We start from the raw sequence: 13,812 nt of genomic DNA, 5'->3' as shown, positions 1-13,812 counted from the left end.
TTGAAGTCAGCAAGTGTCGGTTAATTGTGTATTGCGATCCCCGCGCACAGTTTTGGGGACTATTGAATTTACCCTCCAAAGCCTTCTTTTTAAAAAAAAAAATGAGGTAGTAAGGTATTTCCTAGTAATGCCTCATCAGGCTAATTTACTATCTCCCGGGTTGACCTTGTTATTTCCCCACATAAGACTGTCCGTGAGCTGAAAACTTATACAGTGTTATTGTAAGTGAACTGAATGACAGGCAATTCTGAAATCTGAACTCATGAATTTGTGGAAGGCAGTTGGAAATCTGTACACTTGAAATAATTTTGAAATAAGCTTACAAGCACATACAAAGACATAAACTGTCACCTTAATATTTAATCAACCTGATAGACAGCTTCCAGAGCTTAAAAGTGTACAGTAGTGATTCTTGGGAGGCAAAGTAATTCTTTATTTTGCTGTGCTTGTACTTTTCAGGGACTATGAATAACTCCTTCAGTTTAATTTCAGCCTTAAGGAAAACTACAAGGCACTGTATCACAAGGCTTAGTTATGCTAATTGGATTGATTTAGCTTTTGAATAGTATAATTCATTTTTGCACAAACATAGTTCCCACAGGAGATTCAGCTTTTTTAAGCCTTGGCAAAGGTTATTTAAAATGCTCAGAAACCACCTTACATGTTGCTGTTGTACATTGATGAGCAGAGGCAGGCAAACTTAATTGGGAATCTGTCAAACCCTTTCTGTTTAATGTAGGGCTTGGACGAGCTTGGGCAATCCTGTGTGGGAGATAACAAGGTCTATCTGGCAGAGATAAAATCAGCTCTCTGAAGTATTACCAGGGAATACCTCCCCACACCCACTTCCTAGAAGAAACTTTGATTTTACTATTTTGCTATTTATTTAAAATAATTCACCTTAATATATCAGACATAAGTATACAATAATTAACATGCAAATATTTTACTGTCACATTTCAGCACATATTTAATATTATCAGTAGGGTTAATAAAGCATTAAGTAAAAAATAATTTAAAAGATTCAGATTATTTTGTTGTGTTGGAAACTGACTTATGATTTGAAATCTGACAAAATATTTTTGCATTTTATTTTAATTAGTGACGTAGGTAATTAGCCTAATTTTCCCCAGGGTATTTATTAAATAGTTGAGTAAAGTATTAGCAACAAAACATGAAAATTAACAAAGTATTAGGCCATTTAGCCCCTCGGGCCTGATTCACTATTCAGTTAGATAATGGCTGATCTCTACCTTAACTCCAGTTACCAACTTTTGATCCATATCCCTTGATACCCTTGCCTAATCAGTTGATCCCAGTCCTGAAAATTTCAAATGACCAGTATCCATAGCCTTTTGGGGGAAGAGCATTCCATATTTCCACTATCCTGTGTGTGGAAAAAGTGCTTCCTAATTTCACTCCTGAATACTTACATAATTTAATTCCTGTCAAATAGATCACTCCTCGACTTACTAAACTTAAGGAAATATAACTCACATTTATGCACTAAAATAAAAGCAAAATACTGCAGTTCTGATGAAGGGTCACTGACCTACAAGGTTAAATCTGCTTCTCTCTCCACAGATGCTGCCAGACCTGCTGAGTATTTCCAGCATTTCTTGTTTTTATTTCAAGTTTATGCAACCTATCCGCATAATTTAACTCCTGACGTACCAGTATCATTTTGGTATATTTGCACTGCGCCCCGTCCAAGGCCAAAATATCCATTTCTGAGACGTGGTGCCCAAAACTGAATTCAATACTTGAGATGGAGTCTGACCAAGACTTAGTACCACTGAAGTAAAACTTCTTCTCCTTTGTATTCCAACCCTTTGAGATGAAGTACCTACCCTAAAAATGTGGTTGCTTTGCTCCTTACTAGTTCTTTCACACCATTAGTAAACTGAACTATAAGGTTTAACTGCTGTAATGTATTTGCTCTGAGAACATGGATTTGGATTAATTATGAAATATCATTGCTATTTCTTATATTACAATTATTTCAATATAGATACTTTAAGTCAGGCCAATATTGTTGACAAAATATATTTGAACTTTTTGACTTTGAAATTTTACCATGGGATAGCAGTGTAACATGCTAATAGCCTAGATTTTGTGGTAAGAAGAACAGTGAGGCTATCAATGCTCACCATTATTCAGCAGTGATGACAGCAAGTCCCGGCATCTGCACAATGTGCAGTTTACACATCAAAATCAAGACATTGCTGTCCCAGTTGCCCATGCTCTTCCACAAGCTTTGTTACACTGGTACCTCGCCCAGAGACTCCGCAATCACATACATGCACTTCTGCTCCTCCTGGCCCACAAACTGTGCTGTAAGAGCACTTATCTTCTCCCTGACGTTGTCCTAGCCTCCCTTTAGCTGCTGGGTTAAAGCTGTATGGGATGTAAATTGTGAGGTTCGCAGCCTCATTAAATAGTCAAACCGTCTTCTAGGAACAGAATGGCTGCCCACCCCTCGTCCCGTTTCCATTAAACCTGGAAGGTTTGAGAGTTTTAGAATTTTTACATCTCAACCAACTACAACCCGTCTTTGGGGGTTACAATTCACCTATGCGTCCAGTTAAGATTCTTTAATCTGATTTGTTGAGGAGACGTGCCATTGCTTGCCTCGTTGACTCAGTTCCCTGATCCCCTGTAGAGGGTGCTGCACTGTTTTCACTCTCTAATTACTGCACATCACAATACAAATGCCCACGGAAAATCTGCGGGCATGTATAAGTGCAATGAATAGTATTACGGACAAGGTGAGGAGAGGGGTCACAGACAACAAGCTAAACCCAATCTAAAATAATTTTTAAAATATACATTACACATTCACACACACTCACATGAGGGTCACACACACACAAATAGATTACAAAGTGGAAAGTATGTTTTTTTGGTTGGATTAAAGTCCAGAATAAATAAATGCTAAATATCATTCTGAGGTTGCATGATTCGGTGGTCTTCGGGCTGGAGTTGGATTCTGGAAGTCGGTGGCTAGTCAAAGTGCACTTTGTGGTTGGCCCACTTTGCTCAGGGTTTTCTTGAAGGCAGAATTGAAATTGGCTCTCTTCCCCTGTTCTCTGGCTGTAGTAGTCTCTAGGCTTGTAAGGTCCACAGTTGCAGATGGTTTTCAAACTTGATGTTTTCTGGAGAGAGAGAGAGAGAGAGAGAAAGGGAGGTGCACAGCCTTCTCTGCTGCTACACACTGAGTTCCTGCTTGTCTCTTTCAGTGTAACAAAACTCCCAGTTTTTCATAGCTTGGGGAGACAGTCACCATGGTTCTCTCAATTCCCTTTGTTTTTAATGAGGTCCAAAGTCTAAAATCCAAAACCTCTCTCAGGTGGTATTGTCCGTGTTTACCCCCTGGAGGGACGTCTCCATTCATGAATGCCTCAAAATGGCTTTGAATGTTTCACTAATGAGGGTGATCTGGATAATCTACTCAGCCAAAGCATTGTCCTGGCTGTGCTTCTTGTTAGACATCTGGCCCAAGTTAGGCCTTGGAATGTGCAAATGTGTTTCAGATGCAAAAGGCAGTGGCCACCTTGGCTGCCAGTTTTTTTTTAAAGTTAAATGTAGGATTTTCTCCGATGAAAGTCTAATCTAAGTTTCTAACCGATGAATTAATATTTCTTGTCTGGCATATGCCCTTTTCTTGACAATAGTGAATGCCATTCATTTGCCATTGACCGTAAAATCCAGGCCACTATGTTTGTTTCAAATTGTTCTATCTATTACTTTAGCAGAGGTATTAGACAATTTATTTTAAACAGGCTCATATCTTTTATAAATTAGCAGAGAAGTTTCATGCAAATGGTTTAAACATTCTTACACTGGAACCCTACCGAATAATTTCAGAGGCTTTTAGTTTTCGGTTTCATGTGGCAACAGAACTGTAATCAAAAATTCTAAATTAAAAAATGAAATAAACAATAAACGTAAAGACAAGAAACATATTTCCCAATGGCTCAGCGCGTTTTTTCACTGAGCAAATAAGTCATATCTCGGAAAAGACTTGCATTTATATAGCACCTTTCACGACCACAATATATCACAAAGTACCTTACAGCCAATTAAGTACTTTTGAAGTGTAGTCACTATTATAATGTAAGAAGTACAGCAGCCAATTGTACACAGCAAACTCACACAAACAGCAACATGATGACCAGATAATCTTTTTAGTGAGTGTTGATGGGCCAGGACACTAGGGATAACTCCTCTGCTCTTCTTTGGAACATTGCCATGGGATCTTATATGTCCACCTAAGAGGGCAGATGGAGACGTGGTTTAACATCTCATCTGAAAGATGGCACCTCCATCAGTGCAGCATTAGGAGGAAGCAAAGTGACTCCTGACAATGCAGCCTCCCCGTCGACGTCATCAGAGCACTCCCAGATTCGCACATGCTCAGAACAGACTCTTGCTGCATCTATAGTGCTGTGCACGCGCAGCCTACGTCAGCACCTGGCTTGCCAGGACTAATTCGTGCATGCATGCGAAAACGTCATTTGTCACTTGTCACTCCCGGCCTCGCCACCTCCCCACTCGGCTCCCTCCCGCTACTGGTCCCCACTCACTCCTGCTTCTGGTCACCGCTCCCTCCCGCTACTGGTCCCCGCTCCCTCCCACTTCTGGTCCCTGCTTCCTCCCGCTACTGGTCCCCGCTCCCTCCCACTTCTGGTCCCTGCTTCCTCCCGCTACTGGTCCCCATTCCCTCCTGCTACTGGTCCCCACTCATTCCTGCTTCTGGTCACCGCTCCCTCCCGCTACTGGTCCCTGCTCCCTCCCACCTCCGGTCCCTGCTTCCTCCTGTGATCACAGCCTTTTTTCCCCACATAGGGGAAGCGTGGGAGAGAGAGAGTGACAAGCTGGGCAGGGGGAGGGAGGGCAACTGCGAGTGGGAGGGAACGGGGGAGCGAGCGGCCGAGGAGGAAGAAGGGGCAAGGCCACGGATTCCGTTGAATTGCGCACACAATCCTGCCCATGCAGCTATCCTGGAGCTGTTATCTTATTGGAGAGGTTTCCAAAACAACAACGAGACGAAAAACCAAACTAGTTGTTTTATATCGGAACAGGTCTAAACACAAAGCTCACTGAAGTGATGCTGGATCAAGTTGTTGACTTGGCTCTTATTACAACACAGAAAAAGCTCTCTGCTGGTGTTCATGCCGAACACGAGCTCCCAGGATTTATCTGTTCCAACTTCCAAAATGTTAGAAATCTCTTTTTAAAATGCTCACTGGTTTAAAATTCAGGTTTGTGTCCTGAAATAATCAGCAATAAAATTCATTAAACAACCCATTGCGGGGAGCAGGATCTGGGACCAGAAGTGACCATTTTTGTTTCATTTGTTTTTGTTTTTGTGATAAATTGAGCAGCGCCATCTTTATTACTGGCAGCTGCCAAAAACATCACAGACAGTGACGTTTCAGTGCATGAGGCTTCAATTTGTGCATGGGCAAGTACTGTGCCACCTAGTGGTTACATTGTCAGCAAACGCTGCCAGGAGGAATTGAAAGTTTGATTTTGGTCTATACTGAGTTAGCTGAACTCCACTAAGTGTCAGTAGACTGTTATAATTAGCCTTAGTGCTTCTGTGTTCAAGAAGTTAACGTTGGCCAAAGCTTCCATTTTGATTCATGTCCAGCATCCCCTTGTGGAAGAACCGATTGCAGTCTAATTTCCTCATCTGCAACTTTATGCCTCTTCACACTTTCAAGGTGTAATGGTTGCAAAATTGACCCAATGGATTTTGATTTATAAATGGCAGTGTGTTCTGTAAGTTGCCTTTGCAAATTTGGTTCAGTTAGCATGATTTGCCTCTTTTCTGATGATCAACATACCCTTTATATTTCTCTCATATTGAATTATTTTTAAAATTTTGGAAACACACCTGCTGCTGACTTTGATGGCACCACTTTCTCCTCCTACTCCTTAGTTTGCTCCCAAGAGCCATAAAACATTTCTCATTGTTCTACAGTACCATTGGATTATCTAGTTTAATGGGAATCAGGTTGTGCTGACATACATTGCGCATTGACTTGTAGCTCATCCCACTCCCAATCAGGGCACATGGCAATCTATTCTTCTGACTTGTAAGTCCTGAGGGATCTCTAGTTTAGAGCAAATAAATTAATAAAGTCATTCAATTCTTGCCTTAGAAGGGTTGCAAGTGACTTAGGCCAAGGCTAAGAGCTTGTACTTCAAAATGAAATAAGCATATTAACATTGAATTAATGAAGAAATGTATGTTCAGGAGGTTATGCCTCACAATAGGTTGTCGGCCTGCAGTTCTGCTGTTCATTTAACAACAAGATTAAATCTAAATTCAGTTTATAAATGATTCTAACTGGGGAAAAGAGCTCTTTGCTAACGTTCAAGACAAGTTCATAGCTTAGGTTTAGCTGTTCTCCGTTATCTGATGTAAAGGTTAAAATGAGTGAAGAAAAAAAATTCTGGAGAAATCGATGTCCTGCTCTGAGACTGGGACTTCAGTATGTACTCAGTGTACTGGTAGTCTGAACTGTTTATTACCTTGGTGTACACAGTAACATCAAGGAATGCAAAGTCCAGTATGTTTTTAAATTGTGCTGATAAAACATTTTTATGTCCAAATGAACAATAATTATTTCACTGTAAATACACCACAACTTAAAAACAATGATAATTATTCTTTGATTTAGACTCATAGAGAGATACAGCACTGAAACAGGCCCTTCAGCCCACCAAGTCTGTGTTGACCAACAACCCCCCATTTATACTAATCCTACATTAACCCCATATTCCCTGCCACAGCCCCATCTTCCCTCAATTCTCCTACCACCTACCTACACTAGGGGTAATTTACAATGGCCAATTTACCTATCAACCTGCAAGTCTTTTGGCTTGTGAGAGGAAACCGGAGCACCCGGAGAAAACACACACGGTCACAGGGAGAACTTGCAAACTCCGCACAGGCAGTGCCTAGAACTGAACCTGGGTTGCTGGAGTTGTGAGGCTGCGGTGCTAACCACTGCGCCACTGTGCCGCCCCCATTAAATTAATTTTGGCAATGTTGGTAGAATAGAGGTTATCCCACATGCCCCCACAGAGTAGGGCAAACTTTCACTCTCACTGCCAAGCAGCAAATGGGTGATTATGGATCGGCCACAGCAGTTTTACATCCCTTCCAAGTTTTGTTCGCATCAAAATCAATGGAAATAAAATTAGGACAGTGTGTAAAATGGCCAGCCAACCCATTACCAGTAAAAGTGAAAATTTGTCCAGTTAATATGCAGTTTTAGCTTGATGTCTGAGAAAGGTAGAAATTAGATGTCAGGTTCTTTCTCACTGGACACAAGGGAACATTGGTGGCAAATTCACATGCAATGCTATTGGTTATCTCTTAATACCTGGTTATATTGTAGGATTAGATTAGATATACAGCACTGAAACAGGCCCTTCGGCCCACCGAGTCTGTGCCGAACATCAACCATCCATTTATACTAATCCTACACTAATCCCATATTCCTACCAAACATCCCCACCTGTCCCTATATTTCCCTACCACCTACCTATACTAGTGACAATTTATAATGGCCAATTTACCTATCAACCTGCAAGTCATTTGGCTTGTGGGAGGAAACCAGAGCACCCGGAGAAAACCCACGCAGACACAGGGAGAACTTGCAAACTCCACACAGGCAGTACCCGGAATCGAACCCGGATCCCTGGAGCTGTGAGGCTGCGGTGCTAACCACTGCGCCACTGTGCCGCCCTGATAGAAGCCTAGGCCTGTTAGGCTTCTCACTTAAAGAATGGTGAGTGATGTGGAAATATCTAAAATAAAGGACAAAAATGTTAGTTAATTAAGGACCAAAGGTTTTAAAATATATAGGTAAAGTAAATGTTAAGTAGCCAATTAGTCATTGTCCCCTTAGTTTACTCTCTTCAATACAAAAAAAAGTAAGAAAAGCTCATGAAAAATGTGAAATTCATCATACAATCTGGCACTAACACAAAAGTACAATAATGCGATGCTAGGAATCGGAAGTAAAAAAAGAAAATTCCAGAAATAACAGGTCAGACAACATCTGTGAAGAGAAAAACAAAGTTAATGGTTCAGCTCATTGACCTTTCATCAGAACTGGTCTCACAACTCTGTTTGTCTCTCCACAGCTGTTGACTGACCTGTTGAGTATTTCTTGCATTTTTTCCTTTCATTATACAATTAAGATTGGTAGTTACAGCACTGACCACTCTGATAGAGATCATTTTCATTCTGTCTACCTGCTCTAAAAAACTCTTGAAAGGAATCCTACAACAACACTGTACAACTCCCCAACCCATATCCACTGCCACCCCTTGACCTCACCATCTCACATGACCTTTGCTACTCATACTGAATTAATCACAGATAAGGTCATCTCTGATCATTTCCTTGTATTGCTCTCTGCCCGCGTCCCCCTTCCCCAATTAACCCGATTTCTTTCCGTGTCTGCCCCTGGAAACAAACTCTCTCCTAATTCACTCACAACTGCACTTTCAAAATCCCAACTGTCTAGCCTTTTGCCCTTCATTCACCAAACATTTATGCAGCTACCGATCTGCTCAACCACATCCTCACCTCCACCTTTGATGCACTAATCCCCATTAAAACCATTACTCGCTCTCATCTTGGTCATTCCCCGTTGATCCAGCACTCATCTCTTTCCCTTAAGTCCAAAGGATGCAGAATTGAACATATACAGTGAATAACTGGTTTAGCTATTCATCACCAGTACTGGCTGGACCACATAAAGCACTATCAAGTCCTGTTCTCCTCTACTGAAACTGCTCACTATTCCAGGGTCATCCTGGAATGCAAAGATAACCCCCAGCTTCTTTCCTCTACTACAAAGTGTCTTCTTAAGCCCCTTTCCACTGGGTTCTCCATCCTCACCTCCAACAGCGGACTGAATTTAGTGCGGCCATTTGCAGCTGGAATGGAGGCATGTGGGGGTGCCGGAGAACAACGTTGGATGAGTCCGCCAGGAAACCCGATGTCATGATGTTGGTGCTGGATTTAGTTAGTGGTGGGAAAGCACTAAGGCTGCGTTGCCACCCTGATGTGTTTGGGAGTGCAATTTAAATTGCAGAATATATAGTTATAATACATTAGCATGTAATTGTAAGCAACTCAATGGAGGTCTTGGAATTAAGTGGATGACGGGTGGCCTTCACATCCCCGGCCATTGAATGCTGGCGCCACTGAGGCCAAGCCTCCATGCCGCGATGGGTAGCAGCCAGGCAGCCATGGCCAGCACTGCATAAGAGAAGAGGGGGGGCAGCGGCCATTGTTGGTCTACAATGCTGTACACTCTGCATGGTTGGGCTGGGTCTTGGGTGGGAGTGCCGGATGAGCTGGGTCTAGGATGCCAATACCGAGTGAGCTGGGTCTCAGGCTCCTGTATTGGATGGGCTGGATCCTGGGTGGGAGTACTGGGTGGGCTGGATCAAAGGTTACTAAGTAAAATACAAGCTCATGGCGTTGGAGCTAACACATTAGCATGGATAGAGAATTGGTTAGCTAACAGGAAATAAAAGTAGGCATTTTTGGGTTGGCAAGATGTAGCGAGTGGTGTGTCACAGGGATCAGTTCTGGGACCTCAACTTTTTACAATTTATAACAATGACTTGGATGAAGGGACCCAATGTATGGTTGCTAAATTGCTGTTGACACAAAGATAGGTAGGAAAGTAAGTTGTGAAGAGGACATAAAGAGTCTGCAAAGAGATATAGATAGGTTAAGTGAGTGGGCAAAAATTTAGCAAATGGAGTATAATGTGGGAAAATGTGAACTTATCCACTTTGGCAGGAGCAATAGTAAAGCAGCATATTATTTAAATGGAGAGGGATTACAGAACTCTGAGGAACAGAGGGATCTGGGTGTGCTGGTACGTGAATCACAAAAGGATGGTATGCAGATAAAGCAAGTGATTAGGAAGGCAAATGGAATGTTGTCATCTATTGCAAAGGGAATGTAATATAAAAGTAGGGATGTTTTGCTACAGTTGTACAGGGTATTGGTGAGAGCACATCTGGCGTACTGTGTACCGTTTTGCTCTCATTTAAAAAAGGATATAAATGCAGTCGAGGCAGTTCAGAGAAGGTTCACTCAACTGACACCTGGGATGGGGTGGGGTTTATCTTATGAAGAAAGGTTGGACAGGTTGGGTCTGTATCCATTGGAGTTAAGAAGAATGAGAGGTGATCTTATTGAAACATATAAGATCCTGAGGGGACTTGACAGGGTGGATGCTGAAAGGATGTTTCCCATTGTGGGTGAGATTAGAACTAGGGGTACAGTTTAAAAACAAGGGGTCTCCCATTTAGAGTCATAGAGTCATAGAGTTATACAGTACAGAAACAGACCCTTCAGCCTATCGTGTCCGTGCTGGCCATCAAGCACCTATCTATTCTAATCTCATTTTCCAGCACTTGGCCTGTAGCCTTGTATGCTATGGCATTTCAAGTGCTCATCTAAATACTTCTTAAGACAGAGATGAGGAGAATTTCTTTCTCTCAGAGGTTTGTGAGTCTTTGAAACTGTCTTCCCTAGACAGCTTTGGAGGCAGGGTCATTGAATATTTTTGAGGCAGAGGTAGATAAATTCTTGACTAACAAGGGAGTCAAAGGGTATCGGGGTAGGTGGGAAAGTGGAGTTGAGGCCACAATCAGATCAGCCATCATCTTATTAAATGGCGAAGCAGGCTCAAAAGGGTTGAATGGCCTACGCCTGCTCCTAATTCGTATGTTCGTATGTATATACTTAACTTTTAGCATCTGGATCATTCCAAGGATCCACTGGGGACATGCATGGGGTCTCCCAGCAGCAGTCCACCACTGCATCAAGGAGGTAACCAATGCTCTGTTCAAGAGGGCCAGTGACTGTGCACTACCGGACTGATGTGACCGTCAGGCCGAGAGGGCCATCAGATTCATGGCCATTGCTGGATCCCCCCAGGTGCAAGGTGTGATAGACTGTATGCATGTGGCCATCAAGGCTCCAACGGACCAGCCAGCCATCTTCAACAACAAGAAGGGCTTCCATTCCATCAATGTCCATCTGGTATGCCACCAATGTCCCCCAAAGCATTACTTTCAGATGTGTGCCCGCTTCCCGGGAAGGAACCACGACGCCCACATACTTCAACAGTTCCAGGTGCCACAGCTTTTCAATCCCTCTGCTCGCCTTCAGGGATGGATTCTCGGAGACAAGTGTTACTCATTGATGACATGGCTACTGACGCCTGTCAGGAATCCTTGAAATGCAGTAGAGGAGAGGTACGACATTTGCCATGGCTCCACCTGAGCGACCACTGAGCAGGCCATTGGGCTGTTGAGGATGAGATTCCGTTACCTAGATTGATCTGGTGGAGTTCTGTGTATGCCCTGGTGAGGGTTTTGTGCATCGTTGTGGTCTGCTGTGCTCTGCACAATCTAGCACTGCAGAAGGTGGAGGCCTTACATGACAAGGACATGATTGAATGACACTCCTCCACGATGAGGAGGACGTGGAGGAAGGTGATGAACAGGCAGCACTGGATGTTGAGCCCCTTGCACCGGAGGTCAGGCACATTGAGCGACGTGCCAAAGAGGCAAGAGACAATCTCATACTTACCCGCTTCCAGCCACCATGAAGACCTCTCAGAGTAAAATCAATAAAGACTCACCTCAAGGCATGCAGTCTGTCACCTCCTTTCTATTTGCATTCCATGCCTAGAGCCCAGGTGAACCACGCACTATGGGAGCCCCTATTCAACCAAGTGCTGTGCCTACATTGGCATCCACTAAGCGGGAAGGATGAAGTCAGCAACTCACAATTAAGGCATGATGAAATAATCATTTTCCAAAATGCAAATTAATTTTAATGAGAAAACAAATGTCAAATTTCAAACACCCGTGAAACCCCAAGTGTCTCTAGGTTGTTTTATACATTTACCAGTGCTTCTACGAGGTGTGACCCCTGCACAAGCAGCTGGACTGGAGGCAAAATGCTGATCGCACTGCCTCTTAAACTGTAATGACTTCAGGCCTGGAGGGCCCCAGCTGCCTGATGGTTTCCTGCATAGGTGCAGGACTCTCCTCAAGCGTGGCAGCTACTGGAGCTGGTCGCACTGGCGGAGGGGCTGAGGAGCTGCTGTCCAAACTCAGCGCCCTGAGGGGAGTCCCCAGATGTAAAGGTCAGCCTCTCCTATTCCCTTTCAAGGCTCACTTGAACCTCCCTGCTGATCAGAGAAGGATGAGGAACAGGAGAAGACTCCAGGCACCTCGTCCTTCTCTCACCTTGCCACAGCTGCGTTGAGCTCATGGCCAAGGCAATGGTGTACAGGTTTGTGTCCATTTGTGAGATCTGGCTCTCCATCAGGGTCACCAACCTCTCAATGAAGGAAGCCATGTGCTCACATGCCTGAGACATGGCAGCACTCATGGCATGGATGGACTCCTCCATTGTCCGCTCATGACCGCGCATTGCCTCGAACATCTCCACCAGATGTTGCCTTACCCCTCCCTGCACTTAGAAAGGCACAATTTAATCAAGGATTGTCAGCATGGATTTGTTAAAGGAAGATCTTGTTTGACCAGCTTGATCAAATGTTTTGAAGAAGTAACAAGGAAGATAGATGAGGGTAGGGCAGTTGATGAGGTCCACATGGATTGTAGCAAAGCGTTTGACAAGGTCCCACATGGCAGACTGGTTAAAAAATAAAATCCATGGGATCCAGGGAAATGCAGCAAGGTGGATACAAAATTGGCTCAGTGGCAGGAAACAAAGGGTAATTGTTGACAGGTGTTTTTGCGACCGGAGGGCTGTTTCCAGTGGCATTTCGCAGGGCTCAGTACAGGGTCCCCTGCTTTTTGTGGTATATATTAACAATTTGGACATAAATGTAGGGAGAATGATCAAGAAGCTTGCAGATGACACAAAGATTGGCTGTGTGGTAGATAGCGAGGAGGATAGCTGTAGGCTGCAGGAAGATATTGATGGTCTGGTCAGATGGGCAGAAAAGTGGCAAATGGAATTCAACCAGGAGAAGTGTGAGGTGATGCACTTGGGGAAGTCAAACAAGGCAAAGGAATACATGATTAATGGGAGAATACTGAGAAGTGTAGAGGAAGTGCGGGACCTTGGAGTGAATGTCCACAGATCCCTGAAGGTAGCAGGACAGGTCGATAAGGTGGTTAAGAAGGCATATGGAATCCTTTCCTTTATTAGCCGAGGTATAGAATATAAGATCAGAGAGGTTCTGCTGGAACTGTATAACTCATTGGTTAGGCAACAACTTGAGTACTGTGTGCAGTTCTAGTCACCTCATTACAGAAAGGATGTAATTGCACTAGAGGGGGTACAGAGGAGATTTATGAGGATGTTGCCAGGACTGGAAAAATGCAGCTATGAGGAAAGATTGGATAGGCTGGGGTTGTTCTCCTTGGAACAGAGAAGGTTGAGGGGAGATCTGATTGAAATGTACAAAATTTTGAGGGCCTGCATAGAGTGGAGGTGAAGGGCCTATTCACCTTAGCAGAGAGGTCAGTGACTGGAGGCATAGATTTAAAGTGATTGGTTGAAAAATTAGAGGGGCGATGAGGAAAAACTTTTTCATCCAGAGGGTGGTGATGGTCTGGAACTCACTGCCTGAAAGGGTAGTTGAGGCAGAGACCCTCAACACATTCAAAAGGAGTCTGGATATGCACCTCAAGTGTCGTAAGCTGCAGTGGTATGGACCAAATGCTGGAAGGTGGGATTATAATAGGTGGATCGTTTTTCAGCCAGCACAGACA

Source organism: Heterodontus francisci, chromosome 20, assembly GCF_036365525.1.
Source record: "Heterodontus francisci isolate sHetFra1 chromosome 20, sHetFra1.hap1, whole genome shotgun sequence".
In the NCBI taxonomy this organism is placed as follows: Eukaryota; Metazoa; Chordata; class Chondrichthyes; order Heterodontiformes; family Heterodontidae; genus Heterodontus; species Heterodontus francisci.
The sequence above is the reverse complement of the archived record's forward strand: the minus strand, read 5'-3'. Positions refer to the sequence as shown.